Genomic DNA, 26,894 nt, shown 5'->3' with positions numbered 1-26,894 from the left:
GCCGTTGTGGGACCAGATAAACTTCTTCCAGTTCTGAGGAGACAATTGCTTGAAGTTGGCATGATATACACACATTTTCTTTCTATACATTCATTTACTTGATCTTTCATGTCAGTCAGTGTCGACCTCGGAGCTGATGGGAGAAAGTCACAAATATGCGGAAGCAAACTCTAATGCTGCTGTAAGAGATCTCGCAATATCAGATCACTTCTGCCAAATAATGGTAGCAAAATCGGGTCTGGAAATCTCCCTAAACTGCAGTTATTTAGAAGACGCTTATTAAAAATCGAAATATAAGATTTTTCAAGAAAACTAGCAAACCAAAGGTGGGATGAAGTGTGTAGAGAGGCCAATGTAAATGACAAAATCTCTAAATTCTCAATATTATTTAAACTTTATTATTTAAAGTCATTTCCAAGAGTAGCCACGCATGTACCAATGTCCCACAAAAACAAATCGATAACAGAAGGTATTAGAAAGTGCTTCCGAACCCGGAAGTACCGCAATTCAACGAAAAAGAATCATGAAGAACCAGTGTCCTTAAATTTATCTCATAGGTAGAAAAAGATTTACAAGTAGATGCTGATTACAGCAAAAAAGTAATTTAATCACAAAATAAATGATGGCCACGAACTAGCAAGTTTTTTGAATCAGTATTTTTCTTAAGTATTGCAAAGAAATTACAAAAAATCCCCAAAAACTAATATAACACTTGTAAATAATTATTACCAACCCAAACAAAAAGACGTGCACTAGCGCGCCGAACTACCCCAGATCGGACTTTTTCTGCCAATAACGCTACTACCACCAATGACAGTATGATGTCAGCAACATTATACAAAACCTAAAAAATTAGTCAGCAATTTTAGATGAAGGACAAATGTCTGCCGTGAAACAACACATACATAGTATAGATGCTCCCTTAACAAACATAATTAATGAATCTTTCATATCAGGAAAATATATACAGGCTAGACTTGTAACTTTGTAGAAGAAAGGTATTGCAGAAAATATAGGAAACTACCAGCCCATTTCCTTGCTGTTATCATTAACAAAAATAACAGCTTCAGTGCGAAACAGAGGTTATTGAATTACTTGAGTACATACCAGCTTGTAAGTAAATAACAGTTCGTTTTTTGAAGTGGTAGGTGTACAGAATGGTAACCAACGGTTTTACGAGGCTCACGTTAGAGACAGAAATGAGCTTAACAATGTGGGACGAATGGAAAGAAGTACATTTGTGTAGCGCGATGAAATAAAATTTCAGTGCCAAAGTTCTGATAATGTTGCGTATGATGAGCTTAGCGTTATCTACCTTGAAACAATAAATAACTAATCACTTTTTCTTACGTCAGTTGGGTTTCAACATTATCAAACAGAACCTTTTATGAACCATATACCTATTAAGCTATCGCAATGAAAAGAAAGAAATATGTGTAGTCAAAAGACAACAATGATTGATAATTGTAAGGTAATTTTCTTTAGTACAGAGTTGAAGTAGTAATCAAAGTCAGTTATAGATTTGAATATTAGTTAGAGATCATCTGTCATCAGGGAAATCAAAAAGGGACAAAACAGGATAGTAGTGCAGTATGTGGGAGGGGATGGCCATTTCAGACCATCTGTGTCTCATGCCACCCGTATTCAGCACATAATCCTAATTTTATGTGAAGGTAGTGTTGTTGTTGGAAAGAGGCAAACACTTTCACAACAGCGGGAATACCTGTATTGTCGTTTCATTCTATGACACTCTGATCCATTCTGAACACCTTAAGGATGCAATGGCGCACAGTTTCTTGATCAGGGAACTACAAGTCGGCAGTCTACCATGGTTGGCCCCATTCTGCCATTGAAAGCGTAGCAAGATTCCGAAGGTGCGTGTTGAGTATGTGACGGAAGCACGACCTGCAGAGCCACACGCCCTAACAGCCGTTCAAATTAGACCGACGCATAGATTCATACAGTGGCCTTCTCCAGTCTTTACCACGTCAGGAGTCATGAAAAGTGCTTGGTAAATTCCCACAGCTGCCATAATTTTTAAATGAGGAACGACAAACTTTTGAAAACAACGTGGTAAAGTGGTACATGAATTTTTTAGATATCGTTTACTTAGTTCCTTGTATCGAATATAACGATATCCATGGCGTGGTTAACTTGTTCTTCAATTGGCAAATGATGTTTAGTTTTGGTCGAAATTAGAAAGGAAAAGGAGTGCTTCTAGACAGATATTTGAAGATTTTATTGTCAACTATTTTTTTCCTTAGGGCGTTTCTGGCATGTGAAGACACCTTATTGTGTTACTTGGTTCTCTTACTCAGACGTGAAGGGCTTGAAGACGAGCAGCACGTATCCATGGATTTTCTTTCATCTCACAGGAATATGATGCTCACCATATGTAGCATTAGCTGAGGTACGAAAACTTCTAACCATAAAATTTTGCTGCACTCAACTAAGATAACAGCAGAAGTAGCAGGCGCGATGCAGTAGTGCTAGTCGTAATAGCAATCAAGTAAAAGAGGTAATAATAATAAAAATTTCTCCAGAAATTCTATTAACAGATACTGGACGGATGACGAGGGTTAATAAATTGAAATATTTGGGAGAAATAATTCAAGAAAATGGCTTAGAAAAACTCGTTGTAGAAGAAAGAGTGTAAAATGGAGAGAGCATATAGTATAACCAGGAACATTTGCAACAAGAGGCCTCTGTCTAAAAATTTGAAAATACGGCACTACAACACTGTAGTAAAACCTGAATGTCTTTATGCAAGTAAATGTTTAGTATTGAATTACAAATTACAAAAATTTGAAGTCCTAGGAAGAAGAGTCAGTCGAAAAATACTTGGTTGGCTAAGAAATACAGAAGTACTGAAATTAAGAAACAGTGAGGAAATATATCGCGTCATTGAAAACATAACCGGAACGCTACGGAAGGAGCTACTGCTATTTTTTAGACATTTATACGGAATGAACGGCAACAGGTTAACCAAACAGATTTTTAAATATCTTTGGGACAGGAAGTCAACAATAGCCTAGATTCAAGAAGCTAGGAAAGATTTAGAAAAAAAAAACATAAGCGAAAGAAACGCTACGGAAAGAGAGATTTTTAAATAGAAAGTGTTAGAAATGGAAGGATTCCAAGGCAGGAGGAAGAAGAAGAAGACAGTCAAGATGGTCCAAGTAGAGGAAAAGGATACATAGTAAGAAGATGAAAGAATACTGGACGAAGAAGAAAGGAGGACGCACTGAAGCACTGAAATTGGCTTGTGGTCCTTAGATGACCCAAGCGAAAAAAGAACGAAAGATTAACATTAGTGGTTGTCGCTGCAATAGTAAAACATAGAAATGGTTGGAGTGACATTAATATAAGCAAAAATAGCAAATTTGAAAGCTCATTTATTTGTGAACATTTGAAAATGTAATAGATCCATTCAGTTACAAATATAGATAACTCGTAATAATAATTTTGTGTGGCTCATCTGTCCGGTGCAAGTGTTTCAGTTCGACGCATCTTCGGCAACTTGTTTGTCCCTAACCTCTCCGTTATTCAACCGGGGAAAGAGAACCAACCGGATAACGTGGAATCCGAACGGAGTGTCATTTCTTGCGAATATTCACATAATTAAGAGTCGTATGGCAGGTTGAAGGTAGACTGAAAAATATTAGTCGTCCGACTCTGCTTCGATTATGCAGCATTTTGGTTTCCAGGGAGGCGCCTGTCCGGAAGATCACCAACCGAAAATGACTGATAACAAAACAATGAACATGACATGGAAAATAAAATATAGATTGGACCTTCTTTTTATGTTGTTTAATTTCGCTCTGATCTAGGCTATACGGTGGCAGGGGATTCACGCTCTCTTCTCTCTTGCATTTCGTACACATCCAACCAATAAATTTCAGTTAACAAGCTAGATTGAAAGAAATTAATGCGATGTTGTTAATGAGTCACATTTCAGTCAATAGATGTGGTTACTCTATTTAAGTATGTCGTATGAAGTATACTCATGTATGCAGTATACGCAGTTTTTGTTAATATATCAGCACTTCCTACCTGGATCAGCAGTAATACATTACATTTGTCTGTGAATTTACGTGGCCGTTAGTCTCTGGAATGACTAGCTGTCACTGTTTGTTACATAGGTCAGAGGTCGTGAAAACTCGTCCTGTTTGCTTCATACTGAAGTGCTGACTCGTCCGGATCTAATTTAAATGTCGTATCTCACTGTGATTAGCTCATCCCTTACGTAACAAAAATAATTAAATTTATTTTTATTCGATGCAGAATATTACATTTCGTTTCACTGTGACAAAAATATGGAACTGTACACGAACTGGCACCGAACGTTGTTTCGCCATTCTTCGTTAACGAGTAATAATAAAACTAATTATGGGTGTTTCCTTCAGCTTGAGAGATTAACTTGGAAATATTTCCCCAACGTTACCAAAAGAGTTTTTTATGAAAACGTAACTGAGATCGTTTATATAAAGAACTTAGCCACATAGTTTCACAATTCGCCACCAAAATCCGATATCCAATAAAATTTCCCAGATAACTGTTGGTGTGATAATTATTTTGCCATAATCATTGGTGGACAAATGAGACCTAATGAGAAAGACGGCACGAAAATGCCACACAATCAACAACAGCTTCAGCAGACCTAAACGGAATTTTCAAGTCCATAAACTAGGAAACAGAAGAAGGGATGCATGGTGGAACACATCTGAACCGTCTTCATTTTTGATTAAACTGTCTGAGAACTGAGGGAAAACTTCAGCAAATAATGGAAAAGATGAACAGAGCAGGATTAAAATACTCTATAGTTAACACATCGAAAAGAAAGTTGTACATATTAATAACTAGAGCCTGGAACCAGTTGATGAATTTTGGGTTTGAAGGCAGTTGAATAAAATACTGGCTTGACAAAAGAAAAAAGGATCATGAGTAAAATGCACACTAAAAGTAAGTCACCGACGGAGATCTTGCGCTCGGTGTGTGTTATGAATTTTCACTTATGATAGTGACACAAGACCGTTAATGCGAGCAGCGTTAACAGTTATGGGGTGCTCGAAAAGTAATGGAGATATATATATTTATTGGGAACTACAAACAGGGCTAGGGCAACAAATAAATCGTCTGAGGGACAATACAGAGAGGAAATACGAAACTGAAACAGTAATGAAAAATAAATAGTTTCGCGTCCTGGAATAGACCGTATTATCAACTTTAGACGGAAGTGTGGCTCGTGTGGTGCAATCGCAACATTGACAACAGTGTGGGCTGAGGTCTACTGAGGTACCCCTAGCGGAGGGAGAAGGAGAGGAGAAAGTTTCCTAGGACGTTTAGAGTAGGTAATTTTGGAACTGCCAGGGAGAGTTGGTGACCTAGTAGGAAGTGAATAGAGGAGCAAACCTTTTAAGATTCAATTTAAAAACAGTTTAATTCCCAATAGTTCAGTCGTATTTGTAGAAGTGGCTTACAGTGGCTTTATGTTTCTGCAAATCAATGAGTACTCGCTCGCTACCACTGTGTAGGTCAGTCTTTTCCAGCAACTTCCGGTTCTTGAGCTCTGTCTTTCTCTGTTGCAGGCCACCTCTCTGCTTGTAACTCTTTCTTGCCATACACAATCAAATGCTTTAACCATAATGGGGAACAAGTGCGAAACAGCGCTTGTTTCTCTTTAAATTCTGACACACACAAAAAATATCAATTATTAATCGTTGGAACTTCTAAAGACAAACTCTACAGAGTATGTTCTTTTCTAACATGCACAGTAATTGATACTGCATATTTGTTGGAAAATCAGCCACCCTCCTCCGAATATGTGAAGACTTCTCATATTTCCTACTGCAGCAGTATCGAAGTGTCACTGTACAGAGACTCTGCGTCTCAGCTACAGAAATGATTCTTCTGCTTCTTGGTAATGGCTCTCTTAATCCCCTGCCATGGAGTTCTATACAGATTGGTCAGAAACAGTCTGAAAATATTGTAAGGGTGTTACAGTGTAATAAAAAAAATTATAGTAAGGATAGAATCTTAGCCAAAGACTGAGCAGTCTCACACTCTGTCATCTACGCTATGAGAACACCTGATACTAGCTGTATCCGACGGGCCGCTTGAACGGACGATTGGCTAACTTTAATTCTAGTTAACTGGGAAACGACGCAGCGTATAGATTTTTTTTGAACAATTATTTCTCAGCACGACCTACATTCTGACATCTTTACAAGCTTTTCAGACTATTTCTGACCATCCTGTACATTGATTATTCCAAGACTTTTGTGATAGTTTCTGCTGTAAAGATATTTTCCTGGAGTCTCCCACAGGTCTTCCTAAAGATTCCTCCAGAAGATTCTCAAACATTCTGTCTGTTGGCCAGCGTCTGCTAGTCGCCTTGGTGTCTGAGGTTGTTGTCCACGCCTAGACATTACAACACCGACGCTTTCTCAGCATGTCGTCAACAATCTGACCTCATACGGAGAGCTGGTCCAATATCTGATGTGTGCTCCACACTATCCTTTGTGTCTTGTCTTATCTATTACTCTTAATAAAGTTTGCCTCCTTTTCCTACAGCCACGCCATTCCTTACATTAATAATATTCGATAACCATGACCATGGAAGTGTCTGGGTGTAGCCAGGCGCATGTGTTGTTATGACAAAAAATTTCTTTGCTAGATTCCGAGAGATAGACAAGACACCCTAACAGATGGAAAATTTCAGAGTCGTATAAGAGCAACATGGATATGCACAGCTCAAAGCCTATAGCAAGCCTTCATATTGCAGTATGTTACGGCCTTGAGGTTAAATTAATTTTACAATTTTTTGAACATCCCCCACTTTTCTTACGTTGTGTTTTGCAGTTAAGTTTCAGTTAACGTGTTTAACATAGTGTAAAATAATCACATCAGTTACGACTTATTTAATACATGATATTTATCTGATACAAAGTCATGTAACATTCAACGAACAGGCACTTACAACACGAAGTTAACTGTAAATTATAAATTGACAGCACATTTACAAGAACATTCCAATCAACTAATGCAGTACATTGTAGCACGAGGTGTGTTTTTTAAAATAAGAACCGCTTTGAAACAAAAATAAAACCAGTTTACATTTACTAGGAATTTCATTTCTACGTGAAAACCTGAACTTCTGTATACTTTCCTAAGTAATTTCCTCCCACATTAAAGGGGAAGCATAGTTCCAGATACTTATGAGGGATTGCATGGTACGGGAAAGGGCGAGAGCTATTAAAGATGGCCGTCCGAATGTGAAATATGAGGAACCAAGTGGACGCCCCTTAGTTATTACTGCGATCTGGCGCAGAAAATTGATGAAGAAGTAAGACATTACAGACCTTTTCCGATTTCGACGTTATGTGATGAGGTTCCTCATGTGTCAATAAGTGTGGTTCAAAAATGGCTCTGAGCACTATGGGACTTAACATCTATGGTCATCAGTCTCCTAGAACTTAGAACTACTTAAAACTAACTACCCTAAGGACATCACACAACACCCAGTCATCACGAGGCAGAGAAAATCCCTGACCCCGCCGGGAATCGAACCCGGGAATCCGGGCGTGGGAAGCGAGAACGCTACCGCACGACCACGAGCTGCGGACTAATTGTGGTTCATGCAATTGTTGCAGAACGTTTAAATTGTCAAAAGCTGTGCTCAGATGACATTTATATGAGGATTGTATTCAAATCCGGTTCTACGAGACTATAACTGCCTCAATACTGTTAGCAATTATGTGGAAAAGTGTATTAAAAATTCAGGCTTTGGAGTAAAAATAAAATTGCTAAAAAAATTTCACTTGGGTTGTTTTTATTTCAAAACGGCACTTACTTAGAAAACCCGCCTCGTAACCTCGAAAATGCAGTTTCAAATTAATGTTCTCTTCATGTTATAAGTTTTAAACTCACTACCAGTTGCTTGAAAAAATACGTTTGCCACTCTCAACGGTATCGTAATTCGGAAGAACCTAATCCAAAGCTATGCAGACGTTTCTGAATCGGTTTGGCACTGAAAATTAAATTAGGCAGGCCACTCAGCTTTAGGAACTCCGCTTGATATGCTGTTATATTTAAAATTGGTCGCTTTGTTCGATACTATAGTTATATATTTTACGCTATAACCAGATGATTATCGTTATTTTCAGTTGTCCTTCATTTTTGCATTAGTAAACACAGGGTGATGAAACAATCAGTTGCATCCTCTGTTCAAACTTTCACCCAACATTTTTTATTTCTGAAAAGTAGTTAACCTTTTGTGTTACCGTAGAATCGCTAAATCATTTAACGATTTCTATATGAGAAGTTCGAAAAGTAGTGACAGATAAGGACTTTGCTTTTGCTTAACATTGATGAAAACACTAGTAGCGTCTATCGCCCTCGTGGTTTTATTGCAAGTACAAATGTACTAACAAAGCTGAGTTTTACTACAGCTGCATGTTAAAATCACGAAAGTTAATTCACTATAGATCCAATGACACATTCGAAAAAAATATCAGTGATGGTCGTCTCCAGTAGAGTACACTCAGTATGAGTAGGGATGTATACAAAATTGACTTTTTGGTGATTATAGAAACTTTCAAGAGCCGCCGGCTATTGTGAACTACTTTTGTGAATTTGTTAAATTTTTTCTGCTTATATGGTTTACAAGTACCAATGACTGCTATATTTGGCCAGCGTTCTGTAGAACGGCCGTCCACTACTGGGAACTTGTACTGGGTTTGAGTTGGTTGTAAAATGAAGCTAATTGGACACCTACTAGCTTTTATAATTTCATTGTAAAATTCTGGACAACCTTTTGTATCTAGTAACTTAATGAGTGCAGTGTTGGTCCACTTTAATAAAATAGTTGCTGTGTGAATGATGTTTATTTGACGGAAAAGCACCAAGCTCACCGACCATTTCAGGTCTTCCTCCGCTCTACAGCGATCTTTTCACGGCTCGACGCTATACAGAGTGAGTCACTAACTATTGCGACCTAGAATAACACCGAAAGTATGATAGGAACTGAAACGTTTGTGGGACAGATATTGCATGGGACAACGGGGTCCATAATATGACGTTGGTTTTTCGTTGCTAAGTGGGGTCGCGTCAGAGATATGAAGGTCAACTTTGTTTTTTTAAATGGGATACCACAGTTTGGTACTTATTTTCTGATGGCGGCTATCGAGACGATTCCTGTGATGTGTAACACTAAGTTATTTGAAGGTCAATGAATGTCAGAAAGGTGGCATGAACGTCCATTTACAGAAGTTGTTCGAAGTGATGACCACTGGTATCAATGCAGTGCTGCAATCTTCTTATAACGGACTGAGAGGTATTCCTTATCACATCGGCACTTAGCGCAGCACATGCTCTGACAGTTCTCTCTCCTATATCTTCAGGTGTAGTTTGGACACCTTTATAAACAATGTCTTTTACGAATCCCCACAAGAAAAAGTCCAGAAACGTGAAGTCTGGCGAACAAGCCGGCCGAGACACATCTCCGCGTACAATCCGACGATTTGGTAATTGTCTCTGCAACTCATTTCTAGCCATCAGCGAAAAATATGCCGGACACCCATTGTGTTGATACCACATTCTGTTCCTTTTTTCTAAAGGTATTTCTTCCAGTAACAGACATAATGTTTCTTTTAGGAATGTGGTGTACTTGCTAGCATTAAGATTTCCTTCGATGAAATAGGGGCCTATAACTCTGTCCTCCAGAATCCCACACCATACATTCACCGACCAACGTTTTTGGTGTGCTACTTGCCGCAGCCAATATGGATTTTCAGTTGCCCAATAATTCATGTTACGCAAAATTAACATTTTCATGGTCCGTGAATGTAGCCGCATCAGTAAATAAAATCAAATTAATAAATGTCATCCCTCTGAATCTGGAATTGAGCCTATCGGCAGAATTTAATGTGACGCATACAACCCGTACCAGTAATTCATGGTGGAGACTGATATGGTAAGGATGATATTTATGTCGATGGCAAACACGAAAAACACTACTCTGACTCATGCCAGATTCCCTTGTGATTTGACGCGAACTAACACAAGGATTTCGAACCACAGTGATAGGAGTACCAATTTCCCTTTCCTCGTCACTAACTTTGCCGGATGTGTTTCCGATTCGTTAAAGATGCAGTTGATATCAATTCATCATACACGTAATTCAAATGTGCGACGTGTAGGCTGAATACGTTGAGGGTATCTTTCAGCGTATAAGTCTCTAGCTCTCACTGAATTTCGATGGTATTCTCTGTAAATGAGAAGCGTATCGGCTTGTTCTTCGAAGAAGTACATCATTTACATTCGCATGATTCGACGATACTAGTCTTATCGTTCGTATTAGTGTTGTGTTGCGAAACCATAGAATGGTGTTCACATGTCAATGACACGTTAGATGCATTCACCGTATTCGGCGAATATTTACTATTTGCACGATATATGAGAGAGGTCGGAGCATGTGCCGAAGTGATGAGGAATACCACTCAATCCGTGATAAGAAGATTGCAGCACTTCATTAATATCAATGGTCAACACTTCGAACACCTTCTGTAAATGGACGTTCATGCTACCTTTTTGACCTTCGTTGACCTTCAAGGACCTGAAGTTTGTTTTTTTCCCATCTAACTGCTTAGTACACATTATCAATACTAGGAATAAGAACAATATACATTAGGATTTAAAATCACTTACTCCTGCCCAGAAGGGAGTCAAGTATTCAGCAACGCATATTTTCAGCAAGTTAGCAGCAATCATTAAGAGTTTAGTTTCAGACAAAGCACAATTTAAACATAATTTAAAAGAATTTTTGGTGGCCATGTCCAATTCCATCCATGAGTTTCTCAACAAGTGCAATAGACCATTTTAATGAAAATTTATTATACTTTAATTTTTGACGATACTTCTTTGCAACAGCTAAGTAACTACCTACTGTGTGAATGATGGATGTATGGAAAACAGATGTAAGTCTTAAGTCTGTAAATAGTGTAAGTTTAATTTTAAGTCTTGTACATAATCTGACTGTTCTTAACTGAGGATCACTGAAATGAATAATTTACTTTACTTATTGACAATGCTTGGTTGTAATAGCCAAGAAACTAGCAAATGTCTGAATGATGGATTTAATGAAAACAGATGTAAGTATTAAACCTGTAAATATTAGAAGTTTAAATTTAATTCATGTACATAATTTTACTGTTTATTGACTGAGGATCATTAAAATTAATGAAACTCAAGTTTTTCTAATTACATTTTTGTAATCTGACATGTTCCACACCCAGGAATGGATCTATGGAATAAATAATTAATCTAATCTAATCTGTTACACATCACTGGATTCGTCTCGATAGCCGCTGTCAGAAAATAAGTCCCAAACTATCGTATCGCTTTTAAAAAACAGTTGAGCTTCATATCTCTGTAACCCTCCCTAGCAACAAACACCCAACGTCATATTATGGCCCCTGTTGTCCCATGCAACATTTGTTCCACAAACTTTTCAGCTACTATTATGCTTTCAGAATTATTCTAGGTGGCAATAGTTACTCACACTGTAGTTTGCAGTCAGAAGCGGGATTAGTGAGGGTGCTATGGCCATCAGCAATGCAATAAAGAGTGAGTAGCAGCATGGGCAGTCTACAACCTCTCATGGGAGCCTTGTGTCTATTGCTCCTGGGTTTGTCCTCTTACCACTGTCCCGTGTGATAATATGAGAAAGTAGATTTGGTTGTTGTGCCTGGGAAGAGTCTAAGTGATGTAGTAATGACATCACTTGTTAGCATGCAGTGCAACCTACCAGGCTATGTGGCTCCATGTACCAGGTCTCAAGTCGTGGTATGTTGGATATGCCGCCAAATAGGGCAGTACGATTGGCAGTGAGAGGCGAATGTGTGGTTGAGATGTGAGATCGTGTGTTCCAGGGAAGTTGAGACCAATGTAGGTAGTGGGTGACTGGAGGCATTATTCCCACATCTGTGTAGGATTTTCAACGGCAAATAATGTAAAATAATTGCTCTACAGAAGGTAGAGAGATTATATATATGTATGTATATATATATATATATATATATATATATATATATATATATATATATATATGTATGTATATATCGGTTCTTAATGTTGGTTAGGAAGCAACTTTGTGAAGCAATTCATTTGTTAAGGTTACATCTCTGTTTGATCACAACCTTTTCAGGTGCATTGGCAGGGGATGTGTCCTCATTTATAGGTGATATAGTGGCAGTCACAAGTTTGGAGTTGTGGCTGGGCAAGCAATAATTGGATTTGACCATGTTGACTTTGACAGATGACCAAAGCATGTTTGTTAGGTGACACAGTAGGTTATGAAACACTCTTAGATTAGAACAACTATTTTAAAGGGTATTTTGCAACCACTATAAGAACCAGAATAGCTCAAGATTCTTTGGGAGCAGTTGAGTGGGATATCATAGAGGCTGTAGACAGTTTTAAAGACAGAATAATGAAAATTAAAGCAGATAAAAATGAGCTGATGAAGAATGGCACAGCAGAGAAAGCCATTTTCCAGGAGGTGTGAAAAGAAGTATTAGATGCTTCTCTAAGAGCACCACTTGATATGAGGCGGAATCCAAAATTTTCGGGACTGGTGCTGATATCTGCAAAGTAGGAGTAGTAGACCTTCACACCACTAGGTGGTGAGAGTTGCATATCTGATGAGTCAGTGTGTGGAGAGGCATTCAGCTAGGATGAGGTGTAGTGTGTCCACAGTGATTTCCATAATATTCTGTGTTTTGTGTGTGGTGATAGTACAATGGATCCATGAACAGAACAGCACATGTGAATCAATTTCTGTGTGAATCTTGGGAAAACTGTGTAAGGCATCCACATTTTTTGGACCTTACATGAGCTTCATAATTACTAAACAGAATAAAATCCCCAGAAGATATCTCTACATTGTTAACAGGAAGCAATTGTAATAATCTCATGTACCAAATATCAAAACTAATTCTACCCTTATAACGACCGAGGCACGCGTAAGTGAGATAAAGTGAACATAGGCTTGGAGGTGAACTGTGCACGTGGCTAATGGCATTGGGAAACCCCAGTTAACATTAACAAAAGAAGGCCCAGTTGCAGCACAGAAAGAAATAAGACAAAAACAATATAACACCTATTAAATAAACACAGCCGAGACCATGTGTAAGTGGCTAGACAGCATTGACAAGGCTAGCGGTGACCCGGCATGAAAAAGAAAAAATCACCTATGATGAGGAAGTGATTGGCCAAAGCCATACTGTGTGACATTGAAGACTCATGGTGGGCAGAATCACGTTATAAAAAAGCATTTTTGAGAACAAAATTATCCGAGCTCTCTCATCTAGCAGCGGCCCACACCTGTGTGTAGAAAAATAGTGAAGACATTGAGACCTTTATGCCTGTGAAGTGCGGGTGGTACACTTCATGAATCGTGGTGGCAGATTTAAAGCTGTAGTTTATCTTCCTGTGGGAATTCTTGCGGGCAGAGCATTGTGCACATCGCTACATCCCTTAGTGAGTGTGCAATAGCCATTATTTTAACTAGGGAAAATGTAACGTTCTACAGAATGCAGGAAAGTTGAGACTGAGTGATTCAGTCAAGACCAGAGTAGGGGATTAGCTTTTCAGATCCAGCATGGAGACAGTGCTGCCACAATGCCCGATTGGTAATATACCAACACGCATTAGGCGACATTAAATGTTGAGTCGGGGGTTTGATCACTCGAACCTGCGTACACTTTGAATATAGAATTTCAAGAGTTGAATACTAACATACCCTCCATTGAGTACATAAGAGTTTGATTGGTTTAAAAGATAAAATTTCATTCCCCACCAACTTAATCCATTGAACAGCTGCAACACCATAGATATAAATTTCACTGATGAAGATTTGTTTTAATAGTTATAACATTCTCATACATAGAGATAAAAATTTAATAATCACATATTCACTATCTAAATGTTAATTATTTTGTTGAGAGATGAAAGTAATTGAACTTGCTTGTTATGTATCACATGAACTTTGGAAGCAGTGATAAATTAAATGTAGAATGAAAAAGGGAGAGGTTGTGTTGTCATTTTAGAAAAAATCTCAAACTCTCATTTTTATCAAATGGTGTATTCTTTTAATGTCATAGCAGAACTTCTACTAAAGTTGAACAATCCACATCTAACATTAGTGGTAATACAGGGCCAAAATTAATAGCTATGTAGAATGTCTGTTTATCACCATGGGCTTGAGAAGACAGTCACATAATAGATTTACCCACCAGCACTTTACACAAAAATTACAAATGGCTTACCTTGCCAGGATTCTGAATTAACAGCATTTTGATAGTCTGACAGGACATAAATCTAATAGATTGGGTGTAAACAAAAAGCTGGCGCAAATCGGAGAAACATAAATTCTGTAAAAGTAAATGTGACTCAACTGTGTAGTAGTAAGTAAATAAATAAGTAAGTTAATAAGTGTAGATAGAAGTGTATTGATTGTATGTTTGATTGCTTGCGCAATATATTGTTGAATTGGGTTGTGCTGAATTCTGTCTCAACTACAGTAACTAAAACGGCTAAATGAAAGACGTGGAAACGGATTGAATATAGGACTGTATGATTGATATTTTGGGGTAGAGTCAAGTCTTATAATGTGATATTAATGCACAGCCAAATTCGAAAATTTCACGAATAGCTACGCTTAGAGGAACGCTCAAAAAATGAGAGAAAAGAATAGGTCAAGGCAGAGAGAAGTAATGGCAGATCTTGTTAGGATAGAGTTGGAGTCACAACAGCTAGATCAGCGTGAACAACACGAAACAGAGGACGCAGAAATACAGAATGAGACCGAAAATGCAAAACGTAGTGTTCAATCTGGTCAAATGAATGCACATTAGGACAGCGTTGCAAACGATTCACACGTAGAACCCGTTGACAGTGATTTACAGTATATATAACCGAACAGGATCATAATGAATCAGACGGGCTGGCAATCACATGAAAGAACAAGTGTTAGTGCTCCTACACTATGTTCGGAAGAGAAGGAAACGGTTCACGAAAAACGAGGTAGGGAACGGTTACATCAGATGGCAACAAGCGATAATTGTATAGATCTAGAAAACGCAAACATATTAGGAATGTTGCAGTGGTTATTACAACAATCTCAGGAATCAGAAAAGCGTTTAGAAGGACGCATAACACAAGGGCAAAGAGAATTGACATTGGGCCTGAGATAACCTAATAGGGAAATACAAAAACCGCGCGATAATGTAAAAGCCCAATTAGATCAAATCCGAACTGAAGCTCAAGAAGCACAAATTACGCTTCAAACACTTGTTACAGGACACAAACAAATGAGGACAGACATTGACACTGTCCAAGCAGACATGAATACGTTACGCGAAGTTATGGAACAAAGTGTCAAAGAAGTTAAACAACAGGTCGAAGCTTTCTCTATTAGAGCGTCGACGAAAGCGAGACATGAAATTACTGAGACGATGTCTCATAAAAGAACAACCAAAGCTGCATTAAAGAAATTCGATGCTCGTATTTTAAAAATACAAGAGAAAAACGAACATCAAATTCAACGGCTCAAATCGGAAGTTTTGCGTTCAATAGAAAGTCGAGGAGACGCAGAAAGCGTTAGTGAGGAATCGCAAACGACGGCAGAATCCACGTTGATGTCGATAGATAATACTGTGAACACGGCAAAATCAACAGTCGCCGATAACACGACAGAAAGAGAACGCGAAAGTACGTGTGACACAAGACAGAAAGCCACATGTGAATGTCAGTTCGAAACCGCAAACGGATAGCAGGAAATTAGTCCAAAACAGCATATTCTAGAACAGTACAGTAACAATAGGGAACAGAGTGGATTGCGAGCACTTTACGGTGAACGCATAACAGGTCAGCCGCGAATATGCGTGTGTGGTTTGCATTTGTGTGTGTCCTGTAACAAAGCGTCACATACACAGATCACGCTATAGCGACACATTACGCAACATAGGACGAATACCGACGGGTTACAGCACCGTATCTAACGAGCCAGAGTTGCTTACACGACAAGATACAGAGCCGATAACGGCTGTTATGCATGCATATTGCGCAATGAAACCTGCTAGTGATTTTGCGGCACAAATGTCACAGGATGAGTCAAAATATACACTTTTGCGTATATTTGATGCAAATCCAGGACAGAATTCCAGTTTCCAAAACACAGAAGGTATATCACAGAGCGAAGCGAGAAATATTGATGGTCACCACTTTCTGAAAGTGCACAAATACCAGTACTATAAGGAAGATGCAAAGAGTCTTAATCCTCAAACACTTATTGATCAATTGAAAGTAGATATACCAGCACATTGGCCTTTGAAACATAAATTATATTTCATTTGTGCACACATGGAAAGAAGTATCGCTGAAACGATGCAGAAGATAGCAGAAACTTGCGATTCGTATGATTCGTTTCGAGCAGCCTTTATAGACAGATATTGGTCACCTGAGGAGCAAATTAGAATAAAGTATGGCTTATTACGAAATGTCTTATTTGAAAATTCGCGGGAGAAAACAGCAGTCAAATTCTTTGAGGATATGGCTAAAAGGAACCAATATTTAAACAGCCCATACAGTGGCGGAGAATTGATACAGACATGCAAAACGAAACTACGGATGAAGTATCAACAAGCATTGATAGGACGTGCGGGCGATAATGTAGAAACCTTCAAAGGAGTTTTGCGAGAAGTCGAATTCATGTATGAAAACGACGCTCAAAGACGTCGTGGTTCAGTACACAATAACTCTGAAAGAACAAATAATAATATGAAGAGTAATGGTAGCAATGGTAGGCCAGTATTGGGAATGAATTCGAGACGAAATGGAAATAGTTACGTAAATGGGAATAATGGAAACACGAAACCACAACGTAATAGATATGGCTTTAATAATAATAATTAGAACAGGACAAATAGGGAAAAAATAGGAATGGAAACTGGAGAACTCGGGAAAACCGAAAAACTGATTTTAATCAGCGATCTCCAGGTCAGTGGAGAGAAAGCAGATGGGGAGGTGGTGCAAGAAAGCAGTCACAGCCAAATACTTCAGGTACTTACCGGAGAAAAGAATCACAGAGGGAGGTTGAATTACGACCACCAAATCCTTGGAAGGGTGTGGAATGACAGACATTAGGTATTGCAGGAGTTCAAGCAGATAATACACTTTCGGCAGAAGCGGATAACAAAGTAACTGCAGCAATAAATAGCTTAGGACAGGAAATTGAAGTGGAAATAGGAACGAGAGAAGGATCATCAAAAGTATCTGGACAGATACCGCAGGTAGGCAGGAACTCACAACTGAAGTGCTGGGACGAGATAGATGAGACAGATACTGACGATGAGGTCGAACTCCTAGCTTTACCTAATCATGGACTATGTAATAATGAGGAAGCAGTGATGTATATGTTGCAGATGTTTGATTCTGCACAGACGACAGATGATTTTCAGGAGGATAATACATGTCCTAATGTAATCAGTCACAATATGATTGATCCAGATGACAAGAGTAGCCCACAAAATACGACTAATATAGGTCAGAGAAAAAGGAGGGAATTACGAATAAGTACACCTAATCAAATGTTCGATATGCTACAAGATTTACAAAAATACTTCCATAAAACTTTGGAAGAAAAGCACAAACAGTCGGAAGCGTTATGCATATAGGGAATCGAACAGAATAGGGAAGAACAAGCAGGTCGTGGAGAGGCCAATGATAGAGCAAATATTTTGTCTGAATCGGTAAACGAACCAGATCATAAAGTATCTGAACAGGTGGATAAGTGATAGTCTAACGTATACAATTGTGGCACATATGAAGACATAGTACGGCAGTAATACTGAGACTATGTAATCATCAAACCAGATACAGAAAACTGCATCGTAATAAATAATGACATAGCTGAAAGTTTGCATCTGGAACCCTCAGTGGCAGACAACAAAGATGAAAACGAACTGAATCAGGATGCGAGTGCAGATACACCTAATGTAGAATGTGACAAATCCCCGGAATCTAAACGTGAGGTACTTTCACATTTAAAGAATATGTGCCATGTTTTAAAATCCAAATTAAATACGATCACGCGTATGTGTGATGAAGAGACGAATCGAAAAGAGAGAACAAGGTGTCAAAATGAAGCTTTGAAATCTAGATTGGTTAAGGTAGAAGCTGATCTAAAAGCGCCAAGAATTCAGATAGACAAATTGAGAGGAAATACTTCTCCCCAAACTATCGAACAAACACAAAAAATCGATTAAATTGCGAAGTAATTGCGGATGTTTTAATAGAGGAAGTCAGAGACGAGAGTACTCCGGAAATAAGTCCGATACTGCGTGTAATAGTAAAGGGTATTGGTACTAATACACGCAGTATTTCAATAATAGATAGTGGGATGTCAGAGTCGTTATTTAATCGATGCAGTGGTGACGATAATTTGTTAGTGTTTAAAACACGAAAGGTTAAAATACATGGACCAATTGTGGGACGTTCGTCGAACGGCACAAGGCAGACAAGACTTGTAGTTGACTGCCAGGGTCATATGATAAAAACGAATTTTGTCATAGTACCGAAGACGTGAGTCGATGTGATTATTGGAGCTCATTTTCTTAGTCAACATAAAGCTGTGTTAGACATGGGCAGAGGAAGTGTCACTTTAGGAGAAATCACTTTAAAAGTTCGAAGACTACCTGAGACATGAAGAAGTATGCGGAAATTATCCACAGTTACAAATGCAAGTATATGGAGATACTGCTTGTCAGGATAATCCGCGATATCTAACGATGGAGGAATCAGAGCCTATGAATGTAGAAATACTTGAAGACATTGACACAGAGATCGAGAAAAAAATACAAAGTCTATAGGGGTTAACATATCAGCAAAAGTTGGATTTAGATGCTATATTAGGCAAGCATGCGATGGTACTTGAACCGAAACTGGGAGCAATTAAAAATTCGCAATACAGATTTCAGGTTAAGGACCACAAGTCTTTTAGAGTAGCTCCATATAACATTCCATTGAATTACCGTTGAGCTCTGTTCTTGGACTTAAATAAGATGGAACAAGAGGGTGTTATTGAAAATGTACCACAACATATAACAGCCCGTTACGTGTTGTGGAAAAGAAGGATGGAACGATACGTTTAGAGCTAGATTCCAGACAAATTAACACAATCATAATGCCAGAAGCAGATGATCCTGAGAGACTAGAAGATTTACTACAAAAATTTCATAATGTAAAGATATTCTCATCACTCGATTTACGAAGTAGTTTTTGCAAATTGAACTAGCGCCGGAATGCAGTAAATGTACTGCATTTACTGCTTTTGGAAGGTGTTATAGATTTAAAAGGCTCCCTTTCGGCTTGAACTTTTCATCCACAGCTTTTATTCGAGGTCTAGGAAGTATTTTCCCTAAGGAATTACAGGAACGTTTGACAAATTATGTAGATGACATCCTCATAGCAGAGTCATCATAATGAAATTTGGGATACATTACTGAAAACACTTAAAGAACATGGGGTAGCGGTAAATTCGGAAAAATCCACATTTGGAACACAACAGACAAACTTTCTATGACAAGTCATATCTGCACAGGGAATAAAGCCGAATCCAGAGAAACTAGAGGCAATAAGACTCTTTGTAACACCGTATAATAGGAAGACACTCAGAGGGTTCCTGCGACTAGTGAAGGTCTGTAAAAGGTTCATATGCATAGACACTTTTGCTACACCCCAATTAAGCAGTTTAACTGGCAAAACACTCCATGGATATGGGATGATACGGCAGAACAAGAATTTCAGAAGATGAAAAAGGCATTAGCGGAAGCACCGATTCTGTCATACCCAGATCTTACACAAGATTTTTGTTTGACAACAGACAGCACAAAGACTGGATTAGGCGTAGTATTATTTCAGCACTATGAACGAGATGGACAGATAATACATAAAACCATTGCATTTGCCAGTCATGTCTTATCAAAGAGCGAGAGGAACTATTCCATTACAGATCTGGAAGTTTCAGCAGTAGTCTGGGGCTCCCAAAAATTTAGATATTTTCTATTCAGGAGGAAAACTATTGTATATACAGATCATAAAGCTCTAGAGATTTTACTCACAGCAAAGTTGACACATGATAGGCTAGCAAGGCGGATTTTAATCTTGCAAGAGTATGATTTCTGCGTAAAACCTATTCCAGGACCAGCAAACGCCTTAGCAGATTTTCATTCTCGATGTCCACATGGTGCAACCCCAGGTAAGTTCGGTACAGATCAAGACCAAGTTGGCATATATTATATAAGAGGAACTCATTTGAGAATTACATCACAACAGGCTTTTGAAACATTGCGAACGAACAGAAGAAAGATCCATAAGTGTTTAGAGTCAAACATAAATGGAAAGACAAGAACTCGGTGGTCATTCGTCAACATTATTTGCTGAAGAATGATGTGTTGTTCCACAGATGAGACCCAAGCACTAGTTTGTGGACGGTATGTGTTCCTGATGAGTTAATAAACAAGTATATATGGTACATTCATTTCAGTAACGGACACTTTGGGGCGAACTAATGTTTTATGGAACTTAAAGAAACTGCTTACTTCCCCAACATGGAAACACGAATGCGTCAAATACTTAAAAAATGTAAAGATTTCCAACGAGCCAAACATATTAGATTTCAGACTAGACCACCATTATGACCTGTAATACCGGAAAAACTAAAAAATCTAGCAGCAACAGATTTGATGGGACCAAGGACATGGAATGGGAACACATTTATATTCGTGGTTGTAGAATTCACATCAAAGTATGTCACATTGACCCCTTTGAAACGTGTAATAGGTGTTACAATCAGTAAAGCACTTCAACGTGATTTCCTCAAACAAGTAGGACATGTAGAAAAATTTATTTCAGATAATGGGCCCCAATATAGATATAAACCTTGGTTGGAAACTTTAAAAAGACGCAAAATGAGACCCATATTCATATCCAGATACAAACCATGCACCAATAGTGCAGAACGAACACTAAAGGATATTGAATGCAATTGGCTCTAAGCACTATGGGACTTAACATCTGAGGTGATCAGTCCCCTAGACTTAGAACTACTTAAACCAAAATAACCTAAGGAAATTACACACATCCATGCCCAAGGCAGGATTCGAACCTGCAAGTGTAGCAGCAGTGCAGTTCCAGACTGAAGCTCCTAGAACTGCTCGGCCACAGTGGTCAGCAAGGATATTGCGACATGGTGTCAGTTATACTGTAGTTCACAACACACTACATCTGATTCAAATTTACATCAGTTACAAACTATCATTAATGAAATGCCACACAGTACTAGACACTTACCGCCAGTCACTGTACCCAAGAATAAAAGACGAGTGGATAGGGTAAGAGAAGTGGTACAGTTCCGCACATCAAGAAGACCATCACACTAGCAGATAATATAAGTGACACTTGAAAACATCGAACGAGCAGCAGAAAAACGGAAGCTCAAAACTGACAGAGGTGCGTCCACACGAGTATTCACGGTGGGATAGTTGATTCTTGTTAGAACTCACTTGTTATCGAGTAGAGGGAAACAGGTTTGTCATAAATTTTATTCCATGTATAAAGGACCTATGGGCTGGCTCTGAGCACTATGGGACTTAACTTCTGAGGTCATCAGTCGCCTAGAATTTAGAACTTGAAACGTACCCTTTCAACGAAACGTCCCCTTAGAAAAATTACAAATGACTGTGCTTAACCTGACACACAATATTTTTATCGCAACGCAATCTGACTATCAAAGATCCCTGCAAAAGAATGGCCCTGAGTAACATTAAACTATACCTTTCAGAAATCACTTACCTCACAAAAATCTTCATTACTCGAACTACTGCAATACAGCGAGCGCCACTACTGCCAGCTAAATAAAAGATTCAAACTACGGAAGGCACTAACTACTGATAGGGATAGTTAGCAAATGAAAGATATTAATAGAGAACAAACAATTTATTTACCTTAACAGTCATAATATATATAGCAGTTCATGACAAATTACAAAACTCCGCCATCTCTCTCCCCACATCCACCACTGCTGGCGACTCACCTCCAACTGCGCAACGCTACGCGCTGTTCACAGCCAGCTGCCTAACACTACAATGGCGAGTATTACAACAATGCAAAGCAGCCACAGACTGCACACAGCACAGCCAGTGATTTTCATACAGAGGTGGCGTTACCAATAAAAAAACCTAAACAGCCTACTTACAAATTAATTAAACCTAACTAACCTAAGGAAATCACACACATCCATGCCCGAGGCAGGATTCGAACCTGCGACCATAGCGGTCACTCGGTTCCAGACTGCAGCGCCTAGAACTGCATGGTCACTCTGGCCGGCAAAGGACCTATGGTAATTAATAAGGTAGTTCGTCCCAATGCAGTGGGATTGCTGAACCCAAGAACAGGAAAGAATATAGATCTACACCATGTCAACCACCTTAAAGCTTAAGTTAAAAAAAATTATTGCAGTATTCATATGGAAATTAGCAAGGAAAAGAAAAATAAATGGATCGCAGATAACACAGAAAAACTGGTATGTGTTTCAGGAAGCAGCAGAAATCAAGAGGCAGATAAGAAGAGCTACAAACAAGTAATTATTCAAAAGTAAGTAACGTAATGCTAATTAATTAAATCGTTCAAGTAGATCAGAAAAAATTAATAAAGGGAAACTAATACCATGAAGAAGTAACTAACAAATCCACGTATCACCCATCCATACTCATACACAAAGTCAAGGAACCATTATAAAATGTCAAAATAAAGTAATGTAAAGCATGTAAGTGATAAATTCGTGTAAAATACTGAGAAAAAATTAATATCCATAATTTAATTCATTGAATTATTCAGGTACAAGATTATGTATGTAATTATTCGATATAAAAGTTCTTATTTGTTATGTTATCCATGTAATTATATGATGTAAACTTTGTACTAAATTTTGAAAAAAGACTTGTAAGTAGTGGCCACAAGGTGATACAAAGGACGCAGAGTGATGTCATTACCATCGTCTGAGGAAGGAAGAAGCAGCCAAGCTCATATAAATAGCGCAAAGTCGATGGGAAGCTACAGGTCCGAGTGAGAGAGTAAAACATTGTACAACATGGCATTAGCAACAAACCAGCGACTGAAGGAAGGAATTAACTGACTCACGCCTTACTTTATGGTGGAAAACGAGCCAGATGGATATGAAAGAATGTGTCTCAAGCCTCACCCATTACCGAAAGGACGAGGGACGCACACCTGCGTGGAGGGCAAGCAAACCCCATTAGCGATGGATAATAGAAGCCACAAGAATAGCAGCCACAACAATAGCAGCGACTGGGAACAAGCTCCGCATTACCTTTACAGCCCCCTGGGAAAAAGATACACGAGAATATTTCTCTTAGATACCTAATGGACAAATATATATTTGAAGGCAGATTATCACTTCAGTGATCTATTCAAACTTCATATCTCATGACAAACATCACTGGTAATCCTTTCAAATAATTTTCCTGGACAACAAATCCTATCCCTATGCCCGAGAACTCACAAGCCAGAAAGAAGACATGAAGATGCAGCAAGAAATGAAGAGAAGAGAGGGTCCCAAGATAAGGGCAGAAGACTGAAGATTCTTTCCCCATCCATTACTGTAAAACAGGATGAGATTCAGCAAAGAAGTAGTATTCAAAATACCATACCAATTAATTTAATCAATGAATAAAGGCTGTCAAATTTACAAGCAGAGCACACATATTGGGCACTTTGTACATGAACCTGCAACAATCGGCAAGGAGTTACTCTCAGCCACCTTGATGGCAACTTCACCAAAAAAGGGAAAAGGACACCTCATTCATTACCCCATGACAGAGCCTGGGACGAATGGCCCATGTAATAGCAATCGTAATCAACCACTGAGGATGGTACACACTGATGATCTTCAGAAACAAGTCTACAACTGACTATCCACATCAGTCACCAGCTATCAACAACAGAAGCACTGAGAAGAAACCCTGCCCAAAGTTAAAGTGAAAGTGTAATAAAAAAAAACGTGATGAATTTGGCAAAGTAAATATGTTGTAAAAAGAATGAGAAAGACACTCATTTGAATAAAGAATTGAAATACCTGTAAATAATAAATCACACCTGTACCACTGCACATTTGTATTTTGTAATTCATTGTATTTCGAAATTCCACTTTTAAACTGTAATGTAATTAAAAAATGTACCATGTTTTCATACTTTGTATTTCATATGTGAGGTTTATTCAGTTAATATAATATTTGTGTATTGTAGTTATTAAGGAAACATGTTTGTAAAGATAAATAATGTGAGTGAATGTAAGGTTTGTATTATTTTAGATATGATAACCATATAATTAATGTAATAGATGTGATGAGACAATAGATAATAAGAAGAAATGCTTCCTTAACTTCAATTTATCTTCCATAATCAACATCATGAGTGTGCGATAACTGTGGAATGCCTGGAATTATAAGAAAAGGAGAAGATAAGGAGTGGATGAATCATTTGACATAAGTTAACAATAAGACAAAGGAAATATTAATTAAATTAATCAGAACTGCTATAAAAGACTGTAAAGACAGAACAGTAATAAGCTAGATAGACAATACTGTGTAAAACCAGATTACAGGCAAACATTATAGAATATTAAGACAACATCACCTAGAATAAGCTACACCAGTAGCTGAACAATGATCAAAAATTATTTGAGCCTATAATTTTGCACTGCAATGACCATTGTCTCAACCATTGCCCACAGCAATACAAAATCAAATCTAAAGCGACAACATGTGTAAGATGTCCGAATTTTTCGGACCTTACATGAGCTTCATAATTAAGATACAGAATAAAATCCCCAGAAAGTATCTCTATATTGTTATCAGGAAGCAATATTAATAATCTCATGAACCAAATAACAAAACAATATCTACCCTTATAACGACAGGGGCATGCATAAATGAGATAAAGTGAACATAGGAGTCTTGGAGAGGCGGACTGTGGACGTGGCTAATGGCATTGGGAAACCACAATTAACATTAACAAAAGGAGGCCCAGCTGCAGTGGAGAAAAAAATAAGGCAAGAACCATATAATACCTTTTACATAAACACAGCCGAGACCATGTGTAATTGGCTAGACAGCATTGTCGAGGCTAGCGGCGACCCAGCAGTGAAAAAAAAAAAAAAAAACTCACTTATAATGAGGAAGCGGTTGCCTGAAGCCATACTGTGTGGCATAGAAGATACGTGGGGAGAATCACGTCATATAAAAGCGTTTTTGAGAACTAAATTAACAGAGCTCCCTCATCTAGCAGGAGGCCACACCTATGTGTCGAAAAATAGCGAGGACATCGAGACCTTTACGTCTGTGAAGTGAGTGTGGTACGCTTCATGAATCATGGTGTCAGATGTAAAGCGGTAGTTCATATTCCTGTGGCAATTTTTGCTGGCAGAACATTGTGCACATCGTTACATCCTTTAGCGAGTGTGCAATAGCCATTATTTCGACTAGGGAAAATTTTACATTCTGCAGAACGCAGGAAAGTTGGGACTGAGTAAGTCAGCCAGGACCAGAGTAGGGAATTAGCGTTTCAGATCCAGCACAGAGATAACGCCGCCATGGTCCCCAATTGATAATGTACCAATGCGCATTAGGTGACATTAAATGTTGAGTCAAGAGTTTGATCTCTCCAACCTGCTTACACTTTGAATATAGAATTTCAAGAATTGAATCCTAACATATCCTCCATTGAGTACATGAGGGTTTGATTGGTTTAAAAGATAAAATTTCATTCTCCATCCACTTAGTCCATTGAACAACTACAACAATGTAGATGTATATTTCTCTGATGGTTTGTTTTGCTAGTTTTAACATTCTCATATATACAGATAAAGATTTAATAATTACATATTCAATGTCTAAATGTTAATTATTTCATTGAGAGTGGAAAGTAATTGAACTTGCTTCTTATGTATCATATGAACCTTGAAAGCAGTGATAAATTAAATGTAGAATGAAAAACAGAGAGGTTGTGTGGTCGTTTAAGAAAAAATCCCAAACTTTCGTCTATATCAAATTGTGCATTCCTCTTATGCCACAACAGAATTTCTAAGTAATTTGAGATGATCCATACCTATCATGAGCGGTATTACAGGGCCAAAATTAACAGCTATGTAGAATGTCTGTTTTTCATCCTGGACTTGAGAAGTCAGTAATATACGTTATCCACTTGTATGCGATCACAAAATAGCTTCACCCATCAGAACTTTACACACAAATGACTATGCGTTACAAGTGTTACAGAGACCCTTGCAATGATTCAACAAGTTTTTGGGTGACAGAGCGTGAGCCGTCCTCGTGTGTTTGAGTGGAAGAGCCCGCGCTCTCAGAGGAGATCAATGTGAAGATCATGGTCATCGTTTTCTTCGATATCAAGGGAATTGTGCATAAATAATTCGTACCACCCAACCAAACGGTGAATTCCACGTACTACTGTGATGTATTGCGATGGCTCCGTGAAAACGTGCGGCGGCGACAGCCCGAAGTTTGGCGGCAAGGAAACTGGCTACAGCATCACGACAGTGCGCCCTGTCACACGTTCTTGCTGACCAGGAACTTTTGGGAAAAAGACAACATGGCGGTTGTACCCCACCCACCGTACTCGCCAGCTTTGGCACCTTGCGACTTTGTGCAATTCCCAAAACTGAAACTCAAGTTGAAAGGCTGCCGGTTACACACTCCAGAGAGGATTCAAGAAGCTTCGCTGGCGGTGATAAACACCCT

Source organism: Schistocerca serialis, chromosome 4 (assembly GCF_023864345.2).
Source record: "Schistocerca serialis cubense isolate TAMUIC-IGC-003099 chromosome 4, iqSchSeri2.2, whole genome shotgun sequence".
Taxonomy (NCBI): domain Eukaryota; kingdom Metazoa; phylum Arthropoda; class Insecta; order Orthoptera; family Acrididae; genus Schistocerca; species Schistocerca serialis.
The sequence above is the reverse complement of the archived record's forward strand: the minus strand, read 5'-3'. Positions refer to the sequence as shown.